At 34.6% G+C, this 26,496-nt stretch overlaps 1 protein-coding gene and 1 non-coding gene across 5 annotated transcripts in view; both read right to left on the reverse strand.

Annotated features, from left to right (window-relative positions):
• The window catches only part of ZNF385D (zinc finger protein 385D), an 860,299-nt gene that overhangs the window by 712,736 nt on the left and 121,067 nt on the right, over positions 1-26,496 (reverse strand). For 3 of the 4 annotated variants that reach the window (XM_054691913.1, XM_054691926.1, XM_054691922.1), the window contains exon 2: positions 9,489-9,623. The gene's annotated coding sequence lies outside the window, so the exon portion shown is untranslated. Of the gene's footprint in view, positions 1-9,488; positions 9,624-26,496 lie in introns of those variants that run through there. The other variant, XM_054691947.1, reaches the window with a different exon arrangement.
• Positions 10,831-10,994, reverse strand: LOC119237727 (U1 spliceosomal RNA). The gene has a single exon (XR_005123378.1). It is a non-coding gene; the product is annotated as a U1 spliceosomal RNA (small nuclear RNA).

The raw sequence follows: 26,496 nt of genomic DNA on the forward strand, positions 1-26,496 counted from the left end.
TGAACAAGAATAGACATATATTCCTCACCTTCCCCAAATCATATTCCTTCTTAGAGCATGCCAAAGATGACCCTAAGTTATATGTGAAAGAAGTGTATGTGTAAAATCATCTTATAACCAGTAGGCTAAGTTTCTAAAAAATTATAAATATAATATTTTAAGTCCTTGAAGCTCAATTTATAAATCTCTCACTATTTTATTTATAAATCTATTCATTTATACTTTTTTTCATTATCTTACAAATCTGACAACTCTGTGCTCCTGAAGCATTTGTAACCATTATCATATTTAGCTGATTAAATTCCATTAAATAATTTAAACATTAATCATAATTTTACTCAGTTATTAAAACACATGCAATCTAAATCATGGTTTTCCTAGGGATTAAAGACACCTTAAGAAGCATAAAAAATCACACATTATAAACTGTTTACAAAAATTATTAATACAAATTACAATTGAATAAAACTAATTTGATTCATCATCTCTATCTTTACTTTCATACTTTCACTGGGATTATAAAGTCATTTAATACTCACAGAGAATGAAATTAATAGTATCAATTGAACTTGATATTATTCTTCTCAGAAGATTCTTCAGCCAGTTCTTCTCAGTAGAAATTGAAGAACAGGATCCAATTAAAAATTTGGGTTACCAATCAGACAGCTATATGTAACTGGGCATAGAAACCTGGGACATTTTAGAATAATTTGAGTAAAACTGGCATCAAAGGGTTAGTGCCCTTGCAACTGGTTTTTCCAAGCCTATGTTTTTCATCCACCTCGCAGATGTTCGTAGGCTTTTGTCTTCCATAATTATTTCTGTGCTTTTGACAATAAATTTTACAAGTGTATTCTTTAATCTCTATCACAGCTTAATATCGCTCATTTTGACCTTCCAAATCTTCTGTATAGAATACCTGGATTACGGTACTTTATAGTTTGGCGTAGCCTGCCAGCTAGGTACTACTCTCATCTTCCTATCTAAAATAATCTGATTTTGATGGGAAATTTATTCCAGGAATAATTCCAGGAATCTACAACTTGAGATTTAAGGGTGTTTTCCAGCGAATCTATGTCCATTGAGCTAAGGCAGCCACCTTGGGGCTTCTGGCAGACAGAACAAGCACAGGGTTCAAGTTAAGTCTGCTGGGAGCAAACTAAAGGGAAGCATAGCTGAGAAGATTGACTCCTTGCACTTCCTGCTGGGAATTTTCTCATGATCACTGGGAGTAATGAAGAACCAGCAGATAGCGAAGCCACCTGTGTTTGACCAGATGTTATGTGTCCTTGGCAACATGGTGTTGGAGCTCACCACACCTCTGGGTGATCTTTTTTTTAAAGAGGCACGTATATTTATTTATTTATTTATTTGTTCATTTATTTGTTCATTTATTTGTTTATACAAGCACTGGGTATAGTCAGAAGCGCGGGAGGGTGAGAGAATTCACCAGAGCCAGAGGGGAGAGCAGAGCAGGCAGACTGACTATGTACACTGCTGAGGGGAGCAGCGGGCGGCAGGAGAGGTCTGCGTGCCATGTGGGACCCTCCTCTGGTGGCCGAGGAGCAGCCGGGGATCGAACCAGCGTTGCAGAGGCTGTGGGCAGCTTCGCAACCCAGCGCTCAACCGCTGCGCCACCAGGGAGGCCCTCTGGGTGATCTTTTATGTGAGACAGTCCTTTTTTTTTCTTTTTAATAAAGAGGTGCAATGGAAAGCTATGGCATTTTGCAAGAAGGTGCTAATTTTAAGTATTTGGAAAAAATAAATGTAATAATTACAACTCTATCTTTTGATATAAATCTTTTTTCATGTGAACTTACTGGAAATTTATGGCTATCTTCCTTTTAAAATATCTCATATTTTTGCCTATATTAAATATTAGGGAATAATAGCTTTGAGAAATTGTTTCCTTTATGGTGCTTATAATGTAACAACTTTACCTGTGGAAGCTCCTCTAACCTGGCTCTTTCTTTTTAATAATATCCCCACACCTTTTCTAAAAATATTGTTTCTCTCTGGAAACAACAGGAAGGTCCTTGATCATCCTAAATTTCCTGTCACAAGAATTCTGGTACTTTTTTGAGTAAAGGACAGTATGAGAGTCCAAAGCCTAAGTGCAAATACGTTGTTCCACATGATTAATGATGTTTTTTTTTAAAGTGACACCTCTTGTAAGCCTATTTAGAAAATATTTTAAAGGTGATAAACTCATATTGATATTTCTGAAATCACCCTTAAAGAACTAAATCTATTTAGTAACATCAGACCAAAATAAAAATATTCAAAACAGAGCCTCCCTGGTGGCCCAAGGGGTTAAGCACCACACTATGAAGCAAAACGCAGCCTCTGCAGCACAAGTTCGATTCCCGGCTGGCCAGGGAGCAACCCACATGCTGCAGCAGACCTCTCCTGTCTTGCCCGCTGCTCCCCTCAGCAGTGTACTTCGGTCATCTGCCTGTTCTGTTCCCCACTCTGTCTCTGGTGAATCCTTTCAACCCCCGAATCTCTGGCCTGTACACCAGCTCTTGTATGCATAAATAAATAAATCTTAAAAAAAAAGAAAATTACATGATTTAAAAAAAATATGCACACATACCTACTTAGATTATTTTAACTCCTCACCCAAATTATAGAGTTCTCTTATCTTTTAGAACTTGAATCTCCCCCACGAGACATCAGCATGTAGTGACTTTAATAAAAGACATTCTAAAGTGGTTATCTGTAGGCAAATGCAAGAATAGAAAGCTAATTTTATAAGAAAGGATCTGCAAGCTTTAGAAAACATCAAAGAATGGAGGAAGAAGGTAGACTCAGTCTAGCTGGTTTATCTGAGTTCAATTTTCTAGTTATGTTTGAATATAAAGATCTCCTTATGATTAATATTATGGCGCTATAACCATAATTTTCAAATTACTAGCATTCAATCACACCATCTGTAGAAACTCTGAAATTGGAGGGTCCATAAATGACAAACTGCAGGCTCATCTTGCATGTGGCATTTACAATGCAGCACTCCAGTGATGCATCTTGACTGAAATAATACAACATTTATAACGTTCCATAAAAAGCACCAGGCAGTAAGGCCAGACAAATTTAAAGGTAACTTATACTACCTCTTGCAGTAAACAAACTTACAAGCAGATAATCTAATATGTGCCTATGTCCCAAGGAAGGACAGTGAAGATCAGAATAATAGAAATGTACTTTCTATAGTATCTACTGACTACAGCAGACCTATGCCTTTCATGGCACAAGGAAGTGATAATTTCAGATACTAGACCATTCAAAATTCTTAGAAAGCAGTAGTTAAACATCACATGGTTATATCATAATATGACTATTTACAGTGGGAATCCAGGAATTTTATACATTTTGAAAGCACAACATTCTCCGAATATGTAAGACTGGGTATGCAGTGGAGATATTGGTCCATGCTGTGTTGGACAGAACTTCTTTATTTTCTTTACGAACATGATTGGACATACTGTGTATTCCTGGTCAAGCCTTTACAAACATGATTGGACATACTGTGTATTCCTGGTCAAGCCTTCACAAACATGATTGGACATACTGTGTATTCCTGGCCAAGACTGTTCTAGATGGGTGTCTTCATGACATTATGAGGCAGAACCTTATTATAGGGAATATTTCATTCACAGCAGGGAGAACACAAATGGAGGGGAAAAATTAGTTCACACTAAGAAAGGGAAATCAGAGTTTTACCATTACAGTGGTCTAACTGAAGGAAACTGTCAGTAGATCTCTTAAATTACTCTCACAAGAACTGAGGACTTTAGTTACACAAGGGATCCAGCATGATTCCATCTGAATCCAGCCTTTGTGTTGATTTACTTGAACTCTAATAGGATGTGTGATGCCTGAAGGAATAAAACAAAGGCCTACCTTGAACATCTAATCAAAAAAGGCTTCTTTGAGTCAATTACAGAGAAATTCACTAGCACATATTGCAGGCATCCTCTTCTTCAGGAATGTTGTTATATCTTTGAAAGTTTTGTTAATGTGGCTTTAAAAAGCCCACAGGCATAATGTCTTTGAGTAGCACAAAGAGTTTAATAGGATTTAGAACTAGTCATACCTGTGTTCAGATCCTTAATCTATTAACACTTATTAGCTATGTGAGTTTGGCAAGACACTTAAGTCTCCAGAATTCATTCTCTGTATCTCAGTAAGCATGTCAATGGTATTTGGTAGTGAGGCAGGAGGAAATAAAAGATATAATATGCAGAAGCAAATGGCATGGTACCTGAAGAATTAAAGCGATTTATAAAACCAATATACGTTAACTGTTCAAAACTGATAGAAAACTGGGATGTTTTCCAAGGGAATATTTATCATACTGACTTAGCCATTCTATATGGAGAATATCCAAAAATTATTAAATAAAATTATTCTCTTGCATCTGATTTGGATTGTGACAGCAGTAAAGTCCAGCACACATGCATATATTTGGCATAATTTATGAAATTAAACTGAAATAATAATTCATCCTGAATTTTTTCAGTATTAAAAGCAAATACTCTTACTTTAAAATATATATTTTTACATCACTGTTCATTTTTGCACAATGTTTGATTTCTCTTCTTCTCAAGTATAGTCCCTGTAAAATTCCCACCACCAAGTCACCCATGAACCATCACCATAGTTTCCTGTGCTCTTCCCAACCTGTTTTGAATCCCTCTCCCTGCCCCATGGAATGTCTCTGATTTATAGTTTCCTATTAGTTTTTTTCTTCCTTTTTTTCCTGATCCCTTGTTTGGTTCCCCTGTATTTCTCCTATGCTGGCATGGATGTGAAGAAAAAGGAACTCTCTTACACTGCTGGTGGGAATGCAAATCGGTCGAACCACTATGGAAAGCTGTGTGGAGGAAAACTCAAACTACTAAAAATGGAGCTACCATATGACCCAGCAATTCCGCTCCTAGGGATCTACCCAAAGGACACAAAAACATTAATTCAAAAGGAAACCTGCATTCCTATGTTTATGCAGTACTATTTACAATAACTAAAATATAGAAGCAAACTAAATGCCCCAAAATAGATGACTGTATCAAAAAGATATGGTATATATACATAATGGAATACTATTCAGCATCAAAAAAGATAAATTCGGGCCTCCCTAGTGATGCAGGCAGTTGAGTGCAGTGCTGTGAAGCTGTCCACAGCCTCTGCAGTGCGGGTTCGATCCCAGCTGGCCAGGGAAATACCCACATGGCACGGCAGACCTCTCCAATCTTGCCCACTGCTCCCCTCAGCAATGTATTTCAGTCAGTCTGCTTGTTCTGTTCCCCGCTTTGTCTCTGGTGATTCCTCTCACCTTCCCACACATCTGACCTGTACCCTGGTTTTTGTATGCATGAATAAATCTTTAAAAAAAAAAAAAGTAAATTTATGCCATTTGCAGCAATATGATGAAACTGGATGGGATTATGCTCAGTGAAATAAGAGGTATTTGAGATGTTCCTTAATATCTGCATTGGTTATCTATTGCTGTGTAACAAATTATCCCAAAATTTTAGGACTTAAATGAAACTTTTTTTATTTCAAAGTCTATGAATCAGAAATCCAGGTATAGTTATTTTAGAGATCTAAAATATCACTTAGAGTATGGTATAACAGCAAACTCTTTAAATGTCAATGTTAATGTCATTGTGTATACTACGAAGTAGAAAACATAAAGGTAACATGAAGCTTTGCACTTGGTCCCAGCTAACATTACACATGGGATACTAAGGAAATTAACCACCAAGTACCACCAGACCAGCCACTCTCGTTACTGTCCTCATGCTCACTGCTTCATATTGTGGAAGGACATTTCGTAAGGTCTGTGGGATAGACAGACTGCCTTGGTGCCCTTGGTAGTTTCTAAAAAAACATCATTTCATTTCAGGCAAAAACTGCCACAGCAGCATAACTACTTAGGCTTGCAAAAGTTATGAAGTTAAGAGTGAAAAACTTACACTAAGGAAGGAACTTTACCCAGGGAATCTTGCACATCTCTGCGTCACTCCTTGTGAATGTTTAGTACCCTCAGGTTTCACTGCAAAAGTATTTTTTACAACTTAAAAAAAATACCCACATATATCTTCCTTTAATGAAATAAGTGGGAATTCGAGTGAAATTTTCACTAAGGAATTCATCATTTATAAGGTTTGGACTTAGATTTTCTGATAATTTTGTATTTTAAAAACATACAAATGGATATTCAAAATCACTTACATTCTAGAAAGTTCTCATGTCAAGTAACCTTTATTTGAGATAACTGTAAAGATAAACTATACAATCATTTTACGAGCATACCTCAAAAACTTTCTTTGACTAGTCTCAGCTCTTCATTTTCTATATCTTCAACATTAAATTCAATGTTTTTTTTTAAAAGACTTCAGCCTTTCCTTGAGATAATATCTTTTTCATTAGATGTAAACTCCACCTTTTTGTGCCTTTTTTTACTGCCTAATACAGTCTACAACACCTAAAGAGTACTGCATTCATTTTGTCAAGTAATTGACCACAACAGTTTGAATTATCACACCAGATTTTCTCATTCATGATTGTAAGTTGACCAATTGTGTAGGACATCAGAACCCCATGTAAAAAAAAAAGCTGATCAAATTTATGTAGCTTCCAAAATGCCCAATTAATTCACAACATGTAACTTATTCCCTGAAATTTATGTTTGTTCAGATTAAAATATTGTTTTAAAATAAAGGATGTTACACAATCAGAATATCTTAGTTCTCCAGATGAGACAACCCAAATATGACTGTAATTAATAATATTTTTCTAAACTATTTTATAGCATTTAAAGTTCTACACTTGTTCTACACATTAAGTCCTGTGAGCTAACCAGGCTCAGCATTTCTTACTTTATCTGACAGTAGAAAAAAACAGTGACTCAGAGAAACAAAGTGATTTTTCTAAGGTCATATCACTATTCAGAGAAAAAGCTGGCACCTGTTCCAATGCACTTTCTAATATCCCACCCAACCTTACTCCCATCAATATTTTTTATGATTTTATATACTCCACATGAGCCTACACATTCACACATAGCTTAGTTATAGGCTAATGGAATATCATTATTTTAGAACTCTTTTATGGCAAGAAAAACCACCTGCCTCTCCTGCACATATTTCTTTCATTACAGCAGCAACTTTCCCAAGGTAAATATGCATTTAATGATGCCCAACTGAACAGGGTGATGGAGCTAGTGGGAGGAGGAAAAGGAACTCTTTTGCCAGTTTTAAGGACACTCCTCATTACTTCTTTTCTCCAGTCCATTACTTACACCTTAGGACTTGAGAAAACAAATCAGCACAGCTCGCCATCAGCCAGCATGTTTATAAATGAGCAAAAGGGGGAAGGAGTCATTGTCCTTCAGAACTATAAGGATGAAAATGTAGACTGAGGGGTAAAGCAGTACTCTGTCTCGATCACACCTTTATATTCTACTTTTATTAAAATGATTATAAAGGGCATCCCTGGTGGCGCAAGGGGTTAAGACGCAACCTATGAAGCTATCTGCAGCCACTGAAGCACAAGTTCGAACCCCGGCTAGGGATCAACCCGCATGGCTTGGCAGACCTCTGCTGTCTTGCCCTCTGCTCCCCTCAGCAGTGTATTTCGGTCAATCTGCCTGTTCTGTTCCCCACTCTGTCTCTGGTGAATCCTCTTAGCCCCCGTACCTCTGGCCTATACATCAGATCTTATATGCATAAATAAATAAATATTTTTTAAATAAAATAATTATAAAAGATATGGCCAATGACAATTCAACAGAATTTAATTTGGATTTGCCTTATGTAGACCTGTCAGACTAGTACCTCCCAATAAAGTGAAAAATAAGGGGCAGGACAAAAGTAAACATGAAACTGTGGGGCTACAGAGCTAGAGACTTGTCTCAAGCAGATATTTTTGACTAGTGATCTCAGTAGTGACATCTTCGAAATGGATTTTTTGTTACCTTTCTTTAATTCTTAATAAATAATGAAGAAAGAAAAAGGATTATAAAGAAAGAAACTTCTAGCCAAATTATCAGTAGCAAGTGAAAGAACTCATTAAACAATAATATGGCAAAGAAACCCAATTAGGAGGTTTATGTTCAGGATAAAAAGTTAATTGGGCCCCAAAATATAAAGTTGCTTTCTTTCTACTGAATCATTGCAGAACAATTTCCATCAAGAGAAACTAATTTTAACATCATTTAACTAAGTAAGTCACTTGAGTTCTCTAAGTTCCATTTTCTCATCTGTGTGTACTTCGATGGGTTCCAAGAAAAATAACTAATACAGACATGAAGTATATCCTTTAAATGTATTTGCTTTACCTTTCATTACAATGCTTCTTCAGGAAAATAACACAAATATATTCATATGATCCAAGCTCACCATATTCTTTCTTACTTTCTTAATAGGATATTCATGTTACAATGACTAATGTGACTTCTCTGTTTCACTTTAAAGTTTTTAGTGTAACTCAAGTCTAAGACTCATACGAGCCCATCATCCCACCCTGTAGAATTAACTGTAACTGTAGCCACAGGTCTATGAACAGGTTATGCAAGCAGCGCTCTGTAGCCAATTCAGGGAAATTTAACCACCCCATCAATGCACAGTGATTTAGAGGGGGCACACCAACCTTGGAGGAAAGATTTTGAACTTTGTCTACAGTTTAGATTTATACATATAAAAAAACAGATTGATGGGGTCATTGGGAGGTTTAATTACCAAAGGCAGCCACTGAGAGGAACAAACAGGCCTCAGGAGGAAAGATCCTGTGGGTGAAAAAGAAATCTGATAGAATGGACCAGAGTCAGTTGAGTCCCCAGCACAAGTAAAGGAATGTGTACCAAGGTCCCAAATTAGCTTTTTCTGCCAAAGTACCTGTGCACTCTTGGAAAGAGAACTATGGTGGAAATGAAAGAGCTGTTCCCAGGAGCATAAGCAGCAATACTGGGAGACCACACTCTCATGGAACTTGATGCAAGGGAAGGAGAGATTTGTTCTTAACTATTGTTTATGTTTCTGTTTATTTTTCTTGTTGTGGGGGAGAAAAAGATAATTACTTAAGCTTCACAGACAGATTTTCTCATAAAAATCTTTGATATGACAGCTCAAGTTTATTCAGCTAAGGCCCATAAGACCCTAAAAATCAGATGTGGTCCCCCTCATAAAACCCACACATTTATGCCCTGCCCCTACATAGATCTGTTATCTTATTAATAAGGTATAAGAAAAAGAGAGGTAAAAATGGAATTTTTAAATTTGGTGTCAAGACAGGCCTCCCAACCAGACTGACTCCAGCTTAGATAAAGATAGCTAGCACTCCTGTAGAAAGTAGGTATAGATAAAGGTACAGGGCTCAGCATTCAGGAACCAGCATGGAAGTCAACAGGCTTCAGGCAGCATTCTGTGTATCTTTTCGATAAAGTTTGTAAAAAGTTTTTAAATGAAACCCAGCATATTACTCACCCTTTGCCTTCCCAGTTGGTTTTATGGATGTGGCTGTGGAATGGTATTATATGACAGATACCTTTTAAAACTTCTAGAGTCTGCTTCAGGGTTAGGTGATGCTTTGGCCAGGTGGATCAGAGATGATTCGCAGCACTGGCAAGACAAAATAGCAGTAAATACTAATTAGTAATGGGGAAAATTTCAGACTGTAATCTCCTAGGTCACCCCAGAGGTCAAAATGGCATCTTCTGGAGATTCAGGAGCTAGCTGGCAATAAGGAAAGCAGTGGTCTATAATTAGCTCTATGGTTAGTGGTACAAAGGAACTTAGAAGGAGACAGTGGCCCAATCCAGCAGAGGACAACAGCGGAAAGAACACAACCACTCTTCTCTAGAATTCCTACTGTTCACATGAATGGGAACAGGGAATGTAAGGCATTGAAATGCTACTGATAAGGTAACCCTTAAGGCATAAACTCATGGTGCTCCAACTATATCCTAATGACATCCAGATATTCTGCTGACAACAGAGTGAAACTGATCACATACAGTTGTAGTTCCATAGACAGAATTAGATCCTGTTCCACCTGCCTGCTTTAAAAATTGCTTTATGTATATTTTTCTTATTGTGTACAACTTCATACTGCAATCAACATTGCATTTTGGAATGGAAAAAAAGCAATTCCAAAATAGCCTGCAGGAGCTCTTTGGCAATGGCTTTGAAGTTCTCTAAATCCCCTTCCCAAATGTGGCAGTGAAAAATAAAGGTGTATTAATAATCCTGTAACACAAACTAAAAGTCACTCACCTTCAATGTCAATGAATATCTTTACAAGTGGAAAATATTTTCAACATTCAGATTGATAAATATCTTCAGTGTTCTATATTGGTAATCTTAGTTTAATTTTGTTTTAAATTTATTTTACACAAGGAAAATATTGTGAAACTTTAAATTCATTTTATGGAAATGTAGTGATTGAATTCATTATAGATCAATGTGTATTTTAGGAATAGTTCCTTCCAACTCAGAAAAATCAATTCAAAAAGTAATATTTCAACAGTTTTATGAATGTTCCTTATACTGATGTTCAGTCCTATCAAAAACAGCAATGGGTAAGCTACAAGAGACATTTAATAAGATATCCTATTAGTCCATTTATCTTTCCTTTGGAACTACTGCATTCAACATTTCTACACAAAGCTGTAAGTATTGAATCTTTACATTAGCATTTCTACAGAGCTTATATGCAATGGATGGAAGGATGTCTGATTCAAGTATATTGAAATGCAGTTCAGTAATCTTGACCCATGGCCAAATAAATAAGTAAAACCACCGCAATGTATGGATTTATACCTTTTGGGGGTGGAGAGTGCAAACGCAGTCCCCCACTACCACAAATTATGCAGTCAAGTTTCCCACATTTGGGGAAATTGCAGGGATCAGCACATCCGGAGTGCAATGGATAAGCCTCGCCCTGGGAAAACTACCTTCGTGATCATGGTATCTCCCCTGCCAGGTAAGTATGGATTTATACCTTTTATCAGTTATTTCACACCCACCTCAATGAATTCAATAAATTTCCTCACAAATAAATATTTTACAAATACCATGTATGCATTATCTAGAATAAGATGCACAACAAAACATTCATTATTTATAAATGAATTTGGTTAAAATGATGCTAATGGAGCAAAATAAAGGAGCTTTTCTTGCTATGTAGAAATGAGATCTATGGAAAGAATTATCTGCCCTATAACTTATCTCCTAGTTAGCCTTCTCCTCTATACCAAGCACCAGTTTCAAGAGTCATTGAGATAAATTAACTTTTACTACATTAATTTAATAAATATGAATTAAATACCTAATATTATGGCAAATTTAAAAAGGAGGTAATACAGGGGACAGAATTTTAAGTGCTAGTATGATAATTTTAAATAGGGTGATAAAGGAAGGTTTCCTTTCTAAGGTGAACATTTAAGAAAAGATCCAAGTGTAAAGGTGAAAACAGTAACACTGAGAAGATTTGGTGAAAGAGAACACCAAGGAAGAAGGTAAAGTCAATGCAAAGACTTTAAAATAGAAGCATGCCTGGTATATTAAAGAGCAAGGACACCAGTTTGGCTGGTACTCACTGAATGTGGGCAAGTGGTTTTAGAAGAAGCCAGAGAAGTAACCAGAAGTCAGATTATGTAAAGTCCTATGGATCACCACAAGTCACTTTTGCTTTTAATCCAGGTGAAATGGGGAACTACAGCTGGTTTGAGCAAAGAGGGACATTACTGGACAAATCTTTCAAATAATCACTCCAACTTTTTTGCTGAGAATAAACTGTAAGGGGCAGGGGACAGAGCAGCAAGGCCAGGAGAGAGATAATGATGTCTGGGATTGGCATGTGATGTTAGATGTAATTAAAAATGGTCAAATTATCCAGCTACTTAAAAGTAGTTAACAGAATTTTCTGATGTTAAGTAACAGAATATTTCATTTTAAGCTAATAAATTCTTATAAAAAGTGCATATATACATATACATATATACATATATAGGCATGTGTATGTGTCATAGATATACTGATTATAATATTTAGAAGAAACTGCTCTATTATTCTCCAGCTGTCAATAACTACTCTGTGTAATACAGGAGGGAGGTCAGATTTCCAAAAAAATCAAGAAAATTCTTCAAAACGATAAAGATCTTTTGTCTTTTGTGTCCAAACCCACTTTCAGAAAATTCATGCGGTCATGAGGAAATGAACACTTTAACCTTATATGATAGTTGCAGTTGGCCCTTGAGTATTGCAATAGTAAATGAAAATGTATCTCAGCTATTGCTATCTTCATTTAGTAATATTAATAGCCATGGTCTCAATTTTTTAATTGAAGTGTTCTTGCTCCCAAGGATACAATAGATTCCTAATTGATCCATTTTTCAGGTTATGCACTTGTGCTCTCTTTGATATTATCTTTTAATAGCGAAAACTGTTTTACATCTCCCCCTTGAGAATATCCAAATCTTGCCTCTCATTAAAAATATTTTGGTAGTCTTACTGGAATCTTGATCTTGTGGAAGAAAATAAAAACTTATAAAGGAGACATGATTTTGATGAAATAAAGAACAGATGTTTTTAGGTATCTACTATTGATACAAGATTTTGTAATGTGTATTAAAAATCTCAAGGACAAACTCATATTTTTTAATTTAATAACATTTACAGAAAAAAATGACTATATTTTTCCTTGATGACAATTCTTTCGGAATGAAATTGATAGGCAAATAGGACACCATTAAAAAGCAATGAAAATATTAAATTTAAGAGTTCCAACTAACATATGTTGTTTTTGGTGTTTTTTTTAAGATTTATTTCATTTGTTTAAGCATACAAGAGCTGGGGTGTAGGCCAGAGGTGCAGGGGGTGGAGGGTGAGAGGATTCACCAGAGACAAAGTGGGGAGCAGAACAGGCAGAATGACTGAAATACACTGCTGAGGGGACGCTGGCTGGGGACAGGACTTGTGCTGCAGTGGCTAATGATTGCTTCATACTGCTGAGACTTAACCTCTTGTGCCACCAGGGAGGCCTCCAGCTAACAAATGTTAAGTTGAATGTGGCATAAACTTTTAGAGTTTGTTATATTAGATATACAGAAAATATAATTTAAACCTGTGCAAGCAACTTTCTCTGCACAGATAAAACACAATCCCAAATAGCTTAAACACTAAGGATTCAGATGTAACCCCAAATAGCTTAAACTACGAACAGGAAACAATGAAACTTAAAATATTCATGAAAATTAGGTTGAATACATTTAGGTTATAACATTTAATTGGAAGGCTTTTATGTTTTAGAAGCTGAAAGTCTTCTATAATAGCTTTAATGGGATACTAGAAAACCAGATAATATAGGGAATAGAAAGTAGCTCTCATATCAGTGACACCATCCAGTATTTGCAGAATATAGAGTAACTAAATTGAGAACAAGATAAAGACAAACTTAAAAACTGACCTTTGAAAGCTGACCACAGAACTGAAGCATCCAGAATAGGGAGGGGTAGGGGAGAGGTAGGCACAAGGAGTGAAGAAAGCACCATGGACTACAGTGGTGGACTAGGTGTTATTTGAAAATGGGTACACTATGCCAGTGATACCTGATGGGGGTATCCAAATATTACCTCAATTAAAAATTAATTAACCAAAATATATAGAATTACTAAATTTCAAAAAATTGATTATTTTAATTCATAAAAGTGTAAAATATTTTTGTGTCCAAAATATCATAAAATTAAAAGACAAGAAAACTAAGGAAAATGTTTTTAACAAACATAAATGTGAAGGATTAATATGCTTAATGTGTAAAAAGCATATATAAATGCATAAAAGACAAAATACACAGATAATTTATAAAAGAAACAGAGACAGCTAATAAACATAAAAGTATTCAGTCCCTTTAATGAAAAAACATTGTGCCCTGTGGATTAGGATTTTTTAAGAGCTAAGATAAATAGGATAATACAGAAATTCACTTGTTCAAGCAGACATACACATGATAGAATATGTCCAGATAAACAAAAAGTCTTAACATGGTATTTTAAAAGGAAATCATCTGAAATGTGGGTAATTGTAAACATATATGTGCCCAAATTATTTACTTTAGAGGAAAATTAGAAACTATATGACCCATAATATGGAAACAGGTAAGAAATTATAGTGTGGGCAAATGATTAAACAATTAAAATTTTATTTTCTAAGACTACTAATTAAATGTGAAATGCTGCATGTTGGTGAAAATAAATGGATATAAAATTGTACTTACAGTATGATAGGAAAGATTTGTTTTTTTCTATTTTTGTGTTGATTGTTGGTTGGTTGGTTGGTTGGTTGTTTGGTTTAAATGAAAGAACCAAACAGAAAATAAGTGGTTTGTATTTGGTTGAAAAAAAAAGTAGTTGTGCTCCCTAAGAATATTCATGCACATGCATTCAATAGGAAGAGACAAATATAATCAAGAAAATACCATAGCTGGAAAGTTTTTATAGAGGAATATGGTTATGAAAGGTCTTTTATTTGTTTGCTCTGAAAGTCTAGTGTATTTGCTGTTGTTATTTGCTGTTGTTTTATCTTTAGTTAATTCCCACTCATTATGGCATTAATAATTAAAGGCTAAATACTCAGAATGAGAATATTTTAGGTATCCAAATAGAAAATATCAACAATCTATTACATGCTTTCCCCAAAGGCCAAGGGATTACAAAATAGCATAGCTACCCCCAAAATGACATGAGTAGAACTGAAAGGAGAAGGCTTACATGTATTTGATCTATACAGAATTCTTCATTATATATTCTGAAGTACGGTTAAAAGCCTACATATCTGATAGTTTTTCCAGGAGAAACAAACAGGGGTTGAACTACCTTCCCAAGGACACAGACTAAGAAAAAGTTCCTTCCCATACTGACTCCTTTGGTGACATGATTGGAACATGCTATAGGCAATTCAGTAGGCTTGGGTAAAATCCAATTTAATAACGTTTTTAAAGTGTAGATTTTTAAAGCTAATAAGTCAAGCCATTGCGATATTAGTTCACATTAATATAAGCCATGTTCATTTCACCTGCCCATTCCTATAAGATCTATTTTGTAGACTATCTCCACCCCTATAAATGGTCTAAACTATAAAATCCAGATGTGGGCTTTTGCTTCCAACAGAGCAGATTTATGTTCCCATATAAAACAGATAAAATATTTGAAACAATGATTTTCAAAATAACAGACCTTATGTAATAAAGTTCAGTGATCCTTGAAAAATCAGAAACAAACAAGATGAATCCTATGTTTGCCTCATTTGAGGGGAGCTCTAAGGCTATGCTGCAGAGTGGGAGTCAGTCAGAATATGGGTTTCCAAAGGGTTAAGGATATGGAAGTTACAGTCTTGGGAAATAAAGGCAACTCAAATCCCAGAGAGTAGACATGTGTGTAGAAACTTCAGGAGAGCTTCAGAGGGTCTTGGCTATTAAGCAGACTACTACTCAATAAAATTGGAATGAAACTGCTCAAGGCCTGAAAAAGAACCATCTGACAGGATTAAGTGCAACAGTGCCTAGTACTCAAGCAAGGCTAGAAACAGTGTCTGCTCCCACAAAGCCAGCTGGAAAAATTCATCATTCATGGGTAATATAGTCAGGAAAATCTTGCCTCAGCAGTGGGAAAAACTCTAGACACAGCATTGCTTCAAATATACCTAACAAATCATAAAAACAAGACCTGAAATGACAAAACTTTGTCCAAGTAATTTAACTTACCCAGGAAAAAAGATGTTTATAGGAATATAAAAATATACAACACTGAATAAGGTAAAGCATATAATATCTAAACATGCAAAAAATAGGAAAACATAGCCCATTATGAGGAAAATAATCTAATGTAAATGACTATCATCACAGTTGTTATAACTGACAGACCAATAAACTCAAATATTACAATTATATTCTGTAAGTTTAAAGGATAAAACAGAGAAGTAGAAGGTATTTTAAAAATCAAACTAAACTTCTAGTGGTACAAACTGTAATACTTGAGGTGAAAAATACTGGATAAGATAAACAGCAGAATAAATATTCCAGAAAAAAAACAACAGTGAACTTTATTGAAAATATAGCAATAAAGATTCTTTAGGTAGAAAAAGAAAGAATTAAAAAAAAAATAAACACAACTTCAGTGATATATGGTATAATTTCAGGAAGGCTAGTATACAAGTAATTGAGATGCTCAAAGGAAAAGAAAAATGGGAAAAAAGAAAAAAAATTGAAGAAATAGTGACTAAAACATTTCCAAAATAGATGAAAATTATAATAATGAAGAGCTTGACAAATTACATGCAATAGAACATAAGTAATAGAATATCATAATCAGCTTACTTAAGACTAGTGAGAAATTTTCAAGTAACCAGAATAAATTATATAATTTGCAGAGAAAGTGAGAAAAGAATGATGGAAAATTTTGCATCACAAACAATGTAAACAGGATGACAGTGTTGTAAAACAACTTTAAAGTACTGGAAAAAATAAAATAAACTCTAATAGCATAACACTGATCAGAAGAAAACTGGAGTGATTATGTAAATATCAGGAAAGCAGATTCTGCAGCAAAGAATATTATTAGAAATAGCATCAATAAAAGGTCAATATATCAAAAGGTCGTAGCAATCCTGAATATGTATGCGCCTAATAACAGAACTTCAAAATGCATAAAGCAAAACTGAATTTCAAGAAGACACAGACTAATCCACAATTATAATCAGATATTTCCATAACCACACACAATTATTGATAGAATAGAAAAAAATCAGTGAAGATATATTGAGCTTGAACATTATCAACCAACTTGACCTAATTGACTTTAAGTAAACTTTCTACCCAACAGTAGCAGAACTCATTCTTTTTCAAGTGTGCAGGAAACATTTATAGTATATTCTGAGTCATGAAGCAAATTTCAATGAATTTTAAGTGATTCAATTTATATAATGCATGTTCTCTGACCAAATGAAACAAATTATATACCATTCACTGAAGACGTTGGGGAAATATGCAAATATTTGAAAACTAAAAAAAAAATAAATAAAACACTTGTAAATAATGTTAAAAGGTAACTAAAAGGCAAATTAGAAAATATTTTAACTGATTAAAAATAAAACAAAATGTGTCATAATTAGTGGAAAGTCACTAAAGCTCTACTTAGAGGAAACTTACAGCAATGAGCCATTTCTATTCATAAGCAATAAATAACTCAAATCATTAACCTAATTTTATACTTTCACATGGGCAAAAGATGCGCAAAGTAATCAGGAAAAAAAGACAATAATAATGATCAAAGGGGTAATTAATAAAAGAGAAAATGGATGAAATTAAAATTTGGTTGTTCAAGATGATGAGTAACATTGATATATCTCCAGAATGATCAAGGGAAAAAAATGTAAAATACAGATTACCAATGCCAGGAATGAGAATGAGGATATCATTCAGATTCTAATAAGTATTAGTAAAAACTCCAACTCCATGAATTTGACAACTTAAAATGAACGGGACACACTCTTTTAGAGATGAAGCTGTCATTGCTTTCTCAAGGAGAGAGAACTTGAACAACCCTATATCTACTAAAGAAATTTAACTGGGGGGCCTCCCCAGTGGCGCAGCAGTTGAGCACTGGGTTGCGAAGCTGCCTGCAGCCTCTGCAGTGCTGGTTGGATCCCAGGCAGCTCCCCGGTCACTGGAGGAGGGTCCCACGTGGTGCACAGACCTCTCCTGCCACCCGCTGCTCCCCTCAGCAGTGACCTTCAGTCCTTCTACCTGCTCTGCTCCCTGCTCTGGCTCTGGTGAACTCTCTTGCCCTCCCACGCTTCTGATTGTACCCAGTCCTTGTATAAATAAATAAATAAATCTTAAAAAAAAAGATATTTAACTGGTAGTTTAAAAACCTTGTGGTACATTGACACAATGGAATACTATTCAGCAACCAAAAAGATAAACTCATGCCATTCATAGTAACATGGATGGAGCTAGAAGGATTATGCTCAGTGAAATAAGTCAGAAGGAAAATGAAAAATATTAGATGATTTCACTTATAGGAGGAATATAGGGGAACCAAATGAGGGATCAGGGGGAAAATAATAATAATAAATTGGCAGACAACTATAAATCAGAGACATTCTGCAGGGGAGGGAGAGGGATCAGAACAGGGGAGGGAAGAGCACAGGTGACTATGGCGATGGTGCACAGGTGAATGGGTGGTGGGAATTTTATGGGGACTACATCTGAGAGGAGAAAGCAAACATTGTACAAAAATGAACAATGAAAAAAAAAATGAACAATGATCTAAAATGTATATAAATCAATTATATTAAATATGAAAAAATAAAATATTCAGTAAACTTTCTCAAAATAAAATTAAATTCAGGCTATATTGACTCCATTAAAATGTTGACTAATATACCTGATATCTAATAGCCTTCTCCAAATGTAACAAAGAAATACCTTCAAGGAAAAGTACAAGCTTTTGTCTAGAATTTGAGCACAGTTGATGTACATAAGGGCATTGGACTGGAAAAATCACACTTCCAATATGAAGCAAAATCATTCCCTATTTGGTTTTAACACATGTCATTTAAGCTAATTTTCTTTTTCTTATAGTGAAAGAAAAATTGGAGAGGAGAGGTAGAAAAAGAAGTCTTATCTCTAAATTTACCTCTAATTTTAAAGGCAGTAAAATGACTAAGATAAGTAAAATGACAATAAAGATATATTAGTCTCCTCATTCATCTCATGGTCCTATACTTCAAAGAAATTATAAAATATGTTAAATTACATCATTAAATATTTTGGAAAGAATTTATTAAAGATATCATAATAATGCCAGAAGTTTCTTCACGTGAAAAATTTTCTCTTATGAAAAGATGATTACTGCTTCTTAAAAGACTAATTTGGATAATGACATTCTATAGTTTGATCTTTCATTCAAATATGTTGAGCTCTTCTATATATTTTTAATATGCAATTAAATATTCCTACTTAATATAATAATACATTTATTTCACACACATATTTTGAAAATATATTTAGTTATTTGGCCCAACTAACTCTTCAGTTCAGTCATCTCGCTATCAGAATCTGCTTCTTATTTAGCCAAGTTAGTCACTTGATTACTTATTGACAATAGCCACACAAGCATTAACTTAGCAAATTGGTATTGTTAATCTCAGTCATTGGGGGAAAAACAATATCATTACTGTCAAATTACTGACAGCATGGTGTCTGGTCAAATTAAGTAAGTTTGCTGTTTCATAATAAATCAAATTAATGGTTTGCTTTGCTAATGTAAGTGTTAAATTAATCTTTCAATAGTTTAAAAACATCAATTGAAAAGATAGTTTAATAACAAAAAAATGCATTTATTGGGTTTTCCTAAAATCTTGATCTGGGTAAGACAAAACAAATTGTGACTTGTGTGACATACATAAAAATCAATACATCTATTTTTACTTAAAATATTATTTCAGAATGATAAAAAGTGTATGTAATTAGAAAACAAGAAGCAAAAAGAACTTAAAACCATATCCACATCCCGATGTACATCAATTTGTTTATTGAGTATCTACCACATATTAGACATGGTGAAAGATGTTAGTAATTAAAAAACAAATTAACATAACATATCCCATTTCTGCAAGCACAAAGTAGTGTTTTAAAGATTACAATGCCTGGGACAATGGTTAGAAACAGGAAATTTCTAATGCAGTTTGAGTGCCAAGAGTATAAGAGCACAAAAGAGGGAAGTGAGAGGAAACTTGAAGAAAATAATGAAGTTGAATTCTTAGAATTAATAGTTATTGGTAGGAAGAGTCGGTAAGTATATGCTGCTCTTGGTAGAACCATTATAACCAGTTTCAAAAAATTTTAGTGTGGAAAAAATCTTCAAGTACAATGAGGAACAAGCAGGTAACAGAACTAAAGCTGGAACAAAAATTATAACACAATTCTTTCCTCTCGCTATTATTAATCTTTGGTCATTATTGTAATGGAGTCACAGACCATTTTAAGTCCTTAGACCAGAGTTCACTCATTCATCTGGATGAAGTTTATCATCTGGTAGTTTCTTTGAGATGAGTTTGCATGCTCAAAACTGCTTGATTCCTTTATACTCAAACACCTGCTTGGTTAATTATAAGCTGCAGAACATGTCATCTTCACTTCCCTGAAGATTTCTAAAGTTTTTTACTACTGTCTTCCTATATAGAGAAGCCAAAAGTCAGACAGATGTATTGCCTCATGTGGTTGTTTTAAGAAAAATTGTAAAACAAAATTATGGAAAACTCCTGTCATTTTTATCAGACTACAAAACCAAACATGGAATATTAACCATTGCTAAAAGGAAATGAGATATTAAGCCATGAAAAAAAAAAAAAAACCATGGAGGATCCTTAAGTAAATATTAGGTGAGAGAAGTCTACCTGAAAAGACAACACACTCACTTTATGATCGCAAGTACATGATATTCTGGAAAAGTACAAAACATTAAAGAAAATAAAATTATAGTTTCTAGGAGTTGAGGTAAAGTGGAGGAAGGATGTGAAGCTGGAACATAGGGAAATGTTAGGTGGTATAATTATTCTAATTTACACTGCAGTGTTGAATATATGTCAGTATATATCTATTAAACACCCATACAAATGAACAACACAAAGAATGAACTTAAATGTAAAACATGAACTTTAGCTGATATATCACTATTGACTCCTCAATTACAATAAATCACCTTACTAATACAAGATGTTAAGGAAAAATGGAAAGGTGGGTTACAGAGAATATAGGGCAATTAATATAGGGCAATAAAATAAATAACCACTTAGTAGAGAAATGTGTAATTTCTGTCAGTTCCAGGTATTGGACAGATCTTTTCTATGGCACATTAAGAAAGTCTCCATATATTTATGGATACACATTGATATTTAAAAGCAAGGTAGCAGAACATATAAGAGTATCATAATGGAAGAAAATAATATGTCCGACATCATAAAAGCATTTCTGATCCAAATTTTCATCTCAGGTGAAGAGTGCTATTCTCAAAAAAATCATCTATGGCACTGTAGTGGATTTTTTGAGGCATAAAAATTCACGCCCTGAATATAAAATGAGTAACATATTTTTGTGTAAGCTGAGAGGAAAGGAAAATAAATTGTTTTCTTTATTTTGCATAATGTATAAATAAGTTTTACACAAATTAATAATAATAAACACCAATTCTGTCACAGTTTTGGCATGTCTTGACATGATGTTCTCTAAATTATATTTAGCAATAATATGAGATGTCTGTCACATTGGGTGTTTATCCAACACTTACTGATGTTTACAGATAATTTAAACAGAGGATTTTTGTTGATTAATTAAATGCATGTTGCATCATAGAGCAGGGAAATGTATTAGTCTAGAGTCAGAATAATTAAAAGCAGTTTTATCGAAGACATATAAGCTTTTCTTAAATACTGTTATTCAAAAAGATCTGTATGGATTTCTATTCATTATTTTAAGTGGAGTATGGAAGTCCCCTGTTCTTACTGTTTTGCTGTCAATTTCTACCTCCAGATCTGTCAACATATTAAGCATTTTGATGTTGGGTGTACATACATTTATAGCTATCTATTCCTATTGAGGTAGTCCTTTAAGTATTGTATAATGACTTCTTATATCTCTAGAAACAGTTTTGGACCTAAAGTTGACTTTGATAGAATAGCTACCCATGCTTTCTTTTATTTACCATTTACATGAAACATCTTATCCATATCATTGCTCTCATCTATGTAAGTTATTAAATCTGCAGTGAATATCACTGAAAACCTGAAGTGAATATCACAGAAAATCTTCTTTTTAAAAATCCATTCAACCTGGCCTCCCCAGTGGTGCCAAGGGTTAAATCTACTGTTATCAGTAACCACTGCAGCAGTAGTTTGATCCCTGGCCAGGGAGCTACCCACATGGCACAGCAGACCTCTCCTGATTCGCCCACTGCCTCCCTTAGCAGTGTATTTCAGGCAATCTGCCTGTTCTGCTCCCCACTCTGTCTCTGGTGAATCCTCTCACACACACCCCCACCCCTCACCTCTGGCCTACACCCCAGCTCTTGTATGCATAAATAAATAAAATAAATCTTTTTTAAAAAAATCCATTCAACCTCTCTAAGCCTTTTTAGTTTCATGTTTAAATCACTGATATTTAAGGAAATCGTTGATAGATAAGGACTTCAGGTTAACTTTGGTGTTTTTGCAGCAGTTTCTTTCTTTTGTTATCTTCCTTTGTTATTTGGTAATTTTTGTAGTATGTTTTTTATTCTTTTTATCTTCTGTCCATTATTGCTATTTTTTCTGTATGATTATCTCAAAGTTTGCATAAAATACCTTGCAGTTATAACCTGTTCTAATTGTTTACTACTTAATTTCAATCACATACAGAGACGCCACACTTTTACTCCTTACACACAGGCTTTGTGAACATGTAGTTAGCTTCTTTCTTTTTATATTGTGTATCCATTACCAATTATTTTTTATTTTAACATTAATAATAGGATTAAGAGTATACATAACAGGGCCTCCCCAGTGGCACAGCAGTTGAGCGCTGGGCTGCGAATTTGCCCGCAGCCTCTATAGCGCCAGTTCAATCCCTGGCCAACGGCGAGGATCCCGCATGGCGCACAGACCTCTCCTGCCACGCCCACTGCTCCCCTCAGCAGTGTACTTCATCAGTCTGCCTGTTCTGCACCCCGCTGTGGCTCTGGTGAATTCTCTCACCCTCCCGCGCTTCTGACTGTGCACAGTGCTTGTATAAATAATATAAATAAATCTTTAAAAAAAAAAAAGAAAAAAAAAGTATACAGAACAACTACAGTTACATTATCTGTATATCTCCATACATTAATCTTTGCCAGTGAGATTTTTGCCTTCCTATGCTTTCATGTTGTTTTTTACCATGTTTTTAAGAAGAATTTGAAGAACTCGTGCGCATTTTTTTGTAAGTCGGCTCTAATGGTGACAAACTCCCTCAGTTTGTGCTTATCTGGTGAGTATTTTATATCTTCTTTTTTAAAGACTAATTTACTATCTACCTTAAGTAGCTAATAAATACTACTAAAATAAATACTAGTAAAGATAAAGGGAGATTCCAGGTAGCAGTGGTATTGATCTTAGCATGAAGATGAATCGTTAACAGGGGACAAATTGGTTAGGCAATACATTGCAGAGTAAGGGAAATGGTGCCATGATTTCACATCAAGCAGGGAGTACACGTATGAACCAAGGAAGCATTTTGCTTTCAAAATTCATCATTTGTTCTTGTCTCTCCCCTTTATCACTGAATCATGAATACAAAAGGGTTATGAGCTGGTGTGGACACCATAAAGGAAGAACTTGTCTTAGAATAAAGCCAATTCCCAAGGAAATGGATTCTAGAGATTAAAAATAAAACAGAAGGATCCCAGTGGCATTATTTTAACACTAGCATTAAGCTGTGATGAAGCTAAACCAACTATTTGATCATCTATTTATATGTATCAATTTTTTTCCTCGAACCAATTTGGGTTAGATTTACTGTGACTTCCACATGAAAATTCTAAACAAACAGAGCCCTCACACTATATAAAAAGATAGTAATGTAGAGTAGAAATCAGAGCTGGAGAGAGTCCATGAGAAGAAAGTTGCAATCTTGGTGGGAAGGGGTGGAGAGTGGACTATTAGGGGCTCACAACCCAAATTCCTGCAGTGGTTAGTCAGACACAATTAACTACTAAAGAGGGCAGAGCATATTTTAAAAAATCAGTCTATGTTGCATTTTCTCACTTTTAAAAGAAGATGCCTAACACAAAATTGACAGTATCAACATAATGATAATTGGAAAGTGAAAAATATCTTCATATGAAAGAGCCAATAGGGAGTGGTAGAAACTGTGGAGAATTAGAAGTTTACTGATTTATTCATCCATCTGTATCTAATATGCATACTTGTGTTAATGGTAAGCACTAACTCCCAAAGAACTGGAGATTGGGTTCATAATTCTCTAGAAAACATCATTTTCTCAGTTTTTATTTTTGCCTTGAAGATTTCCATGGCTGTCCTTCTATATGGCCATTATGTTTAAGTTTCCTAGCAATTAGCATTCTGATCCTCTAGTCAGAATCCAGACTGAATCCTAATGCCACTTCTGTGGCCACCAACCCCTTGTTTCAACAATGTTCCTCCCACTCATGCAAAGATGGCCCCTCAAATTCCACAGACCTAACAATACATAGATGCGTCATCTTCATTTGCCACTTTCAATAATGTATGTGACACTCTGTGTGCCACCCTAACAACTCATTCACTCATTGTCCTGATATATTTTCTTTCTTTTCTAGTTGTTTCCAACAACTGAGCATATTCCTGTAAATGGATATATATCTGAACTTCTGCATTAACAGACTTAGTTGAGCCATAAAATTCTGCCTAATAAGAAAATAAGATAGGTGTGCCAGAAGTCTCCGTTTCATAACCTTGAACCAGCCTCTGAATTTATTCTTGCATTTCTTAATGCTTTCCATTATTTTCTCTGAAGCAATAAATAGAAGTAAGATTGAGCTAGACAGTTTATGAAATTTTGGCATAAAGTATATTAACGCTGCGGTTGTCAAGTTTAACCATAACATGCAGAGTGAGGGAACTTTGGAATTCCTCTTAACTAGTGTTGACAAGCTATTTGGACATGAGTTGGGCTAGCAGGCTTGTCTTCAAGCTGTGTTTGCATTGTTGTAATTGTATAGGAAATGGGCTGATAGACATTAAAGAGAAACTAATTCTCACCACCTCCATACCCAATCATGTTTTAATCTACAATTTTCCCTTAAAGGAAGTTACTATTGCTGAAAACATTCATTCTGAAATTAGAAGAAATAAATGGAAAGAATCCAATTGTCTTTTGAAATAGAACATAGTTACCATTGTTAAATCTCTTGATAACTATGATTTTGAAAGAAACTTTCTAAAATTATTTCAGTAGTGAGAAATACAATGTATTTCTAAAATCCATTTTCTCCTATGTAATAAGTGTCTTTCATAATTCATCCCATTGCTACAATTCTTGAGCATGTATAAAATAGTTGTTCTATAACTGCCACTTATTAAGAGGAGCTTGCTATATATTTAGCATGATTATGTTAAAAAATTTTTTCAAAATGTCATAGGTAGGCTTTATTTGTATGTAATTAGTAAATTATTAAAGCTCAAAAAACTTGATTGTATATGTCAAATCTTTTTTATCATTAATTTGACCATCACTACAGTGATAGCAAAAGGAATAGGACATAGAATTCTTCTAAATTATATATTAAAGAACTCTTAGACTTCAATCTCAATAAACAGAGAAAGGTGATCATGTGAATTCACTCACACTTGCATGCACACACACACACACACACACACACACACACACACATACACATTTTACTGTATGACATCTGAACTCAAGGGAATACAACCTAGGAATTTAATACCTGGTGATAGTGAGTGAAATTGTACTTAGCATGTAGTGTTATGACTTTTTTGACAGGTGTAAAAATACAAGAATTTATCAGTCTAGTTTTTTGTTTGTTTGTTTGTTTGTTTGTTAAGCAATAACAAAAATGAGCTCTGGTTGACTTAAGCAGAAAAGAATTGGAATAATTTTGAATCAAGGATATACTGATCATCAGACTATAAAAAGACAGCAAGTATTTAATTTTGATATGATAAAATGAACATGTAAATATTCACTGAACTGTAATACTACCTGAAACATTTCTAAAATAATGGGATACACACACACACACAGAGCAAAACCCAAAAGTTAAAGAAAATAATGAGAAGAAATAATTGTAATTACATTTATGGAGTCAATTTTCAGATGGATAGTTATCAACTTACCAGACTTTGCATTTTTAATAAAACTGAATACTAAGCCAGCAGAAAGACCAGGAAAGCAACATAGTTCACACTGCAGAACCTCTAAATGGGTAAGGAACTGATGAAACCAGAGACTCAAAAATTGGAATTAAGTAATGACAGCAGAATTAACTCTAAAAAGTACAGCTCTAGACTATTCCAAGGTTTTAGAATCTCATTCTTAAATTCCAGGCAAGAGCATTGTTTGGCTGACCTCTACATGCCAGAGGTCAGAAAGAATGGGGATCTGGCATTTTGTTACTGGTAGTGGAAGGTATAGCTCTGCTTCACGCCATAGTTCACATAACTGTACTTTTTCTCAAGCATAGCAAAAGTTTCAGATACTGGTCATCCAAAAAAAAAATCATTACATTGTTAAATTTTTACCAGAATTTATTTTTCCCACCTCATATGGCATGGCAAGGTTACATGCAGAATGATCCAGGAAAGGTACAGCTCTTATCAAAAAGTGGGTACTGAGCAAGGAAGGAAGACAAAGAAAGACATGGTGGGTGAGCACTATTACAATGACTCCTGATGTGACACAGTA

The sequence above is a fragment of the Talpa occidentalis genome, unplaced genomic scaffold (assembly GCF_014898055.3).
Source record: "Talpa occidentalis isolate TD23 unplaced genomic scaffold, MPIMG_talOcc4v2.1 talOcc4.10, whole genome shotgun sequence".
In the NCBI taxonomy this organism is placed as follows: Eukaryota; Metazoa; Chordata; class Mammalia; order Eulipotyphla; family Talpidae; genus Talpa; species Talpa occidentalis.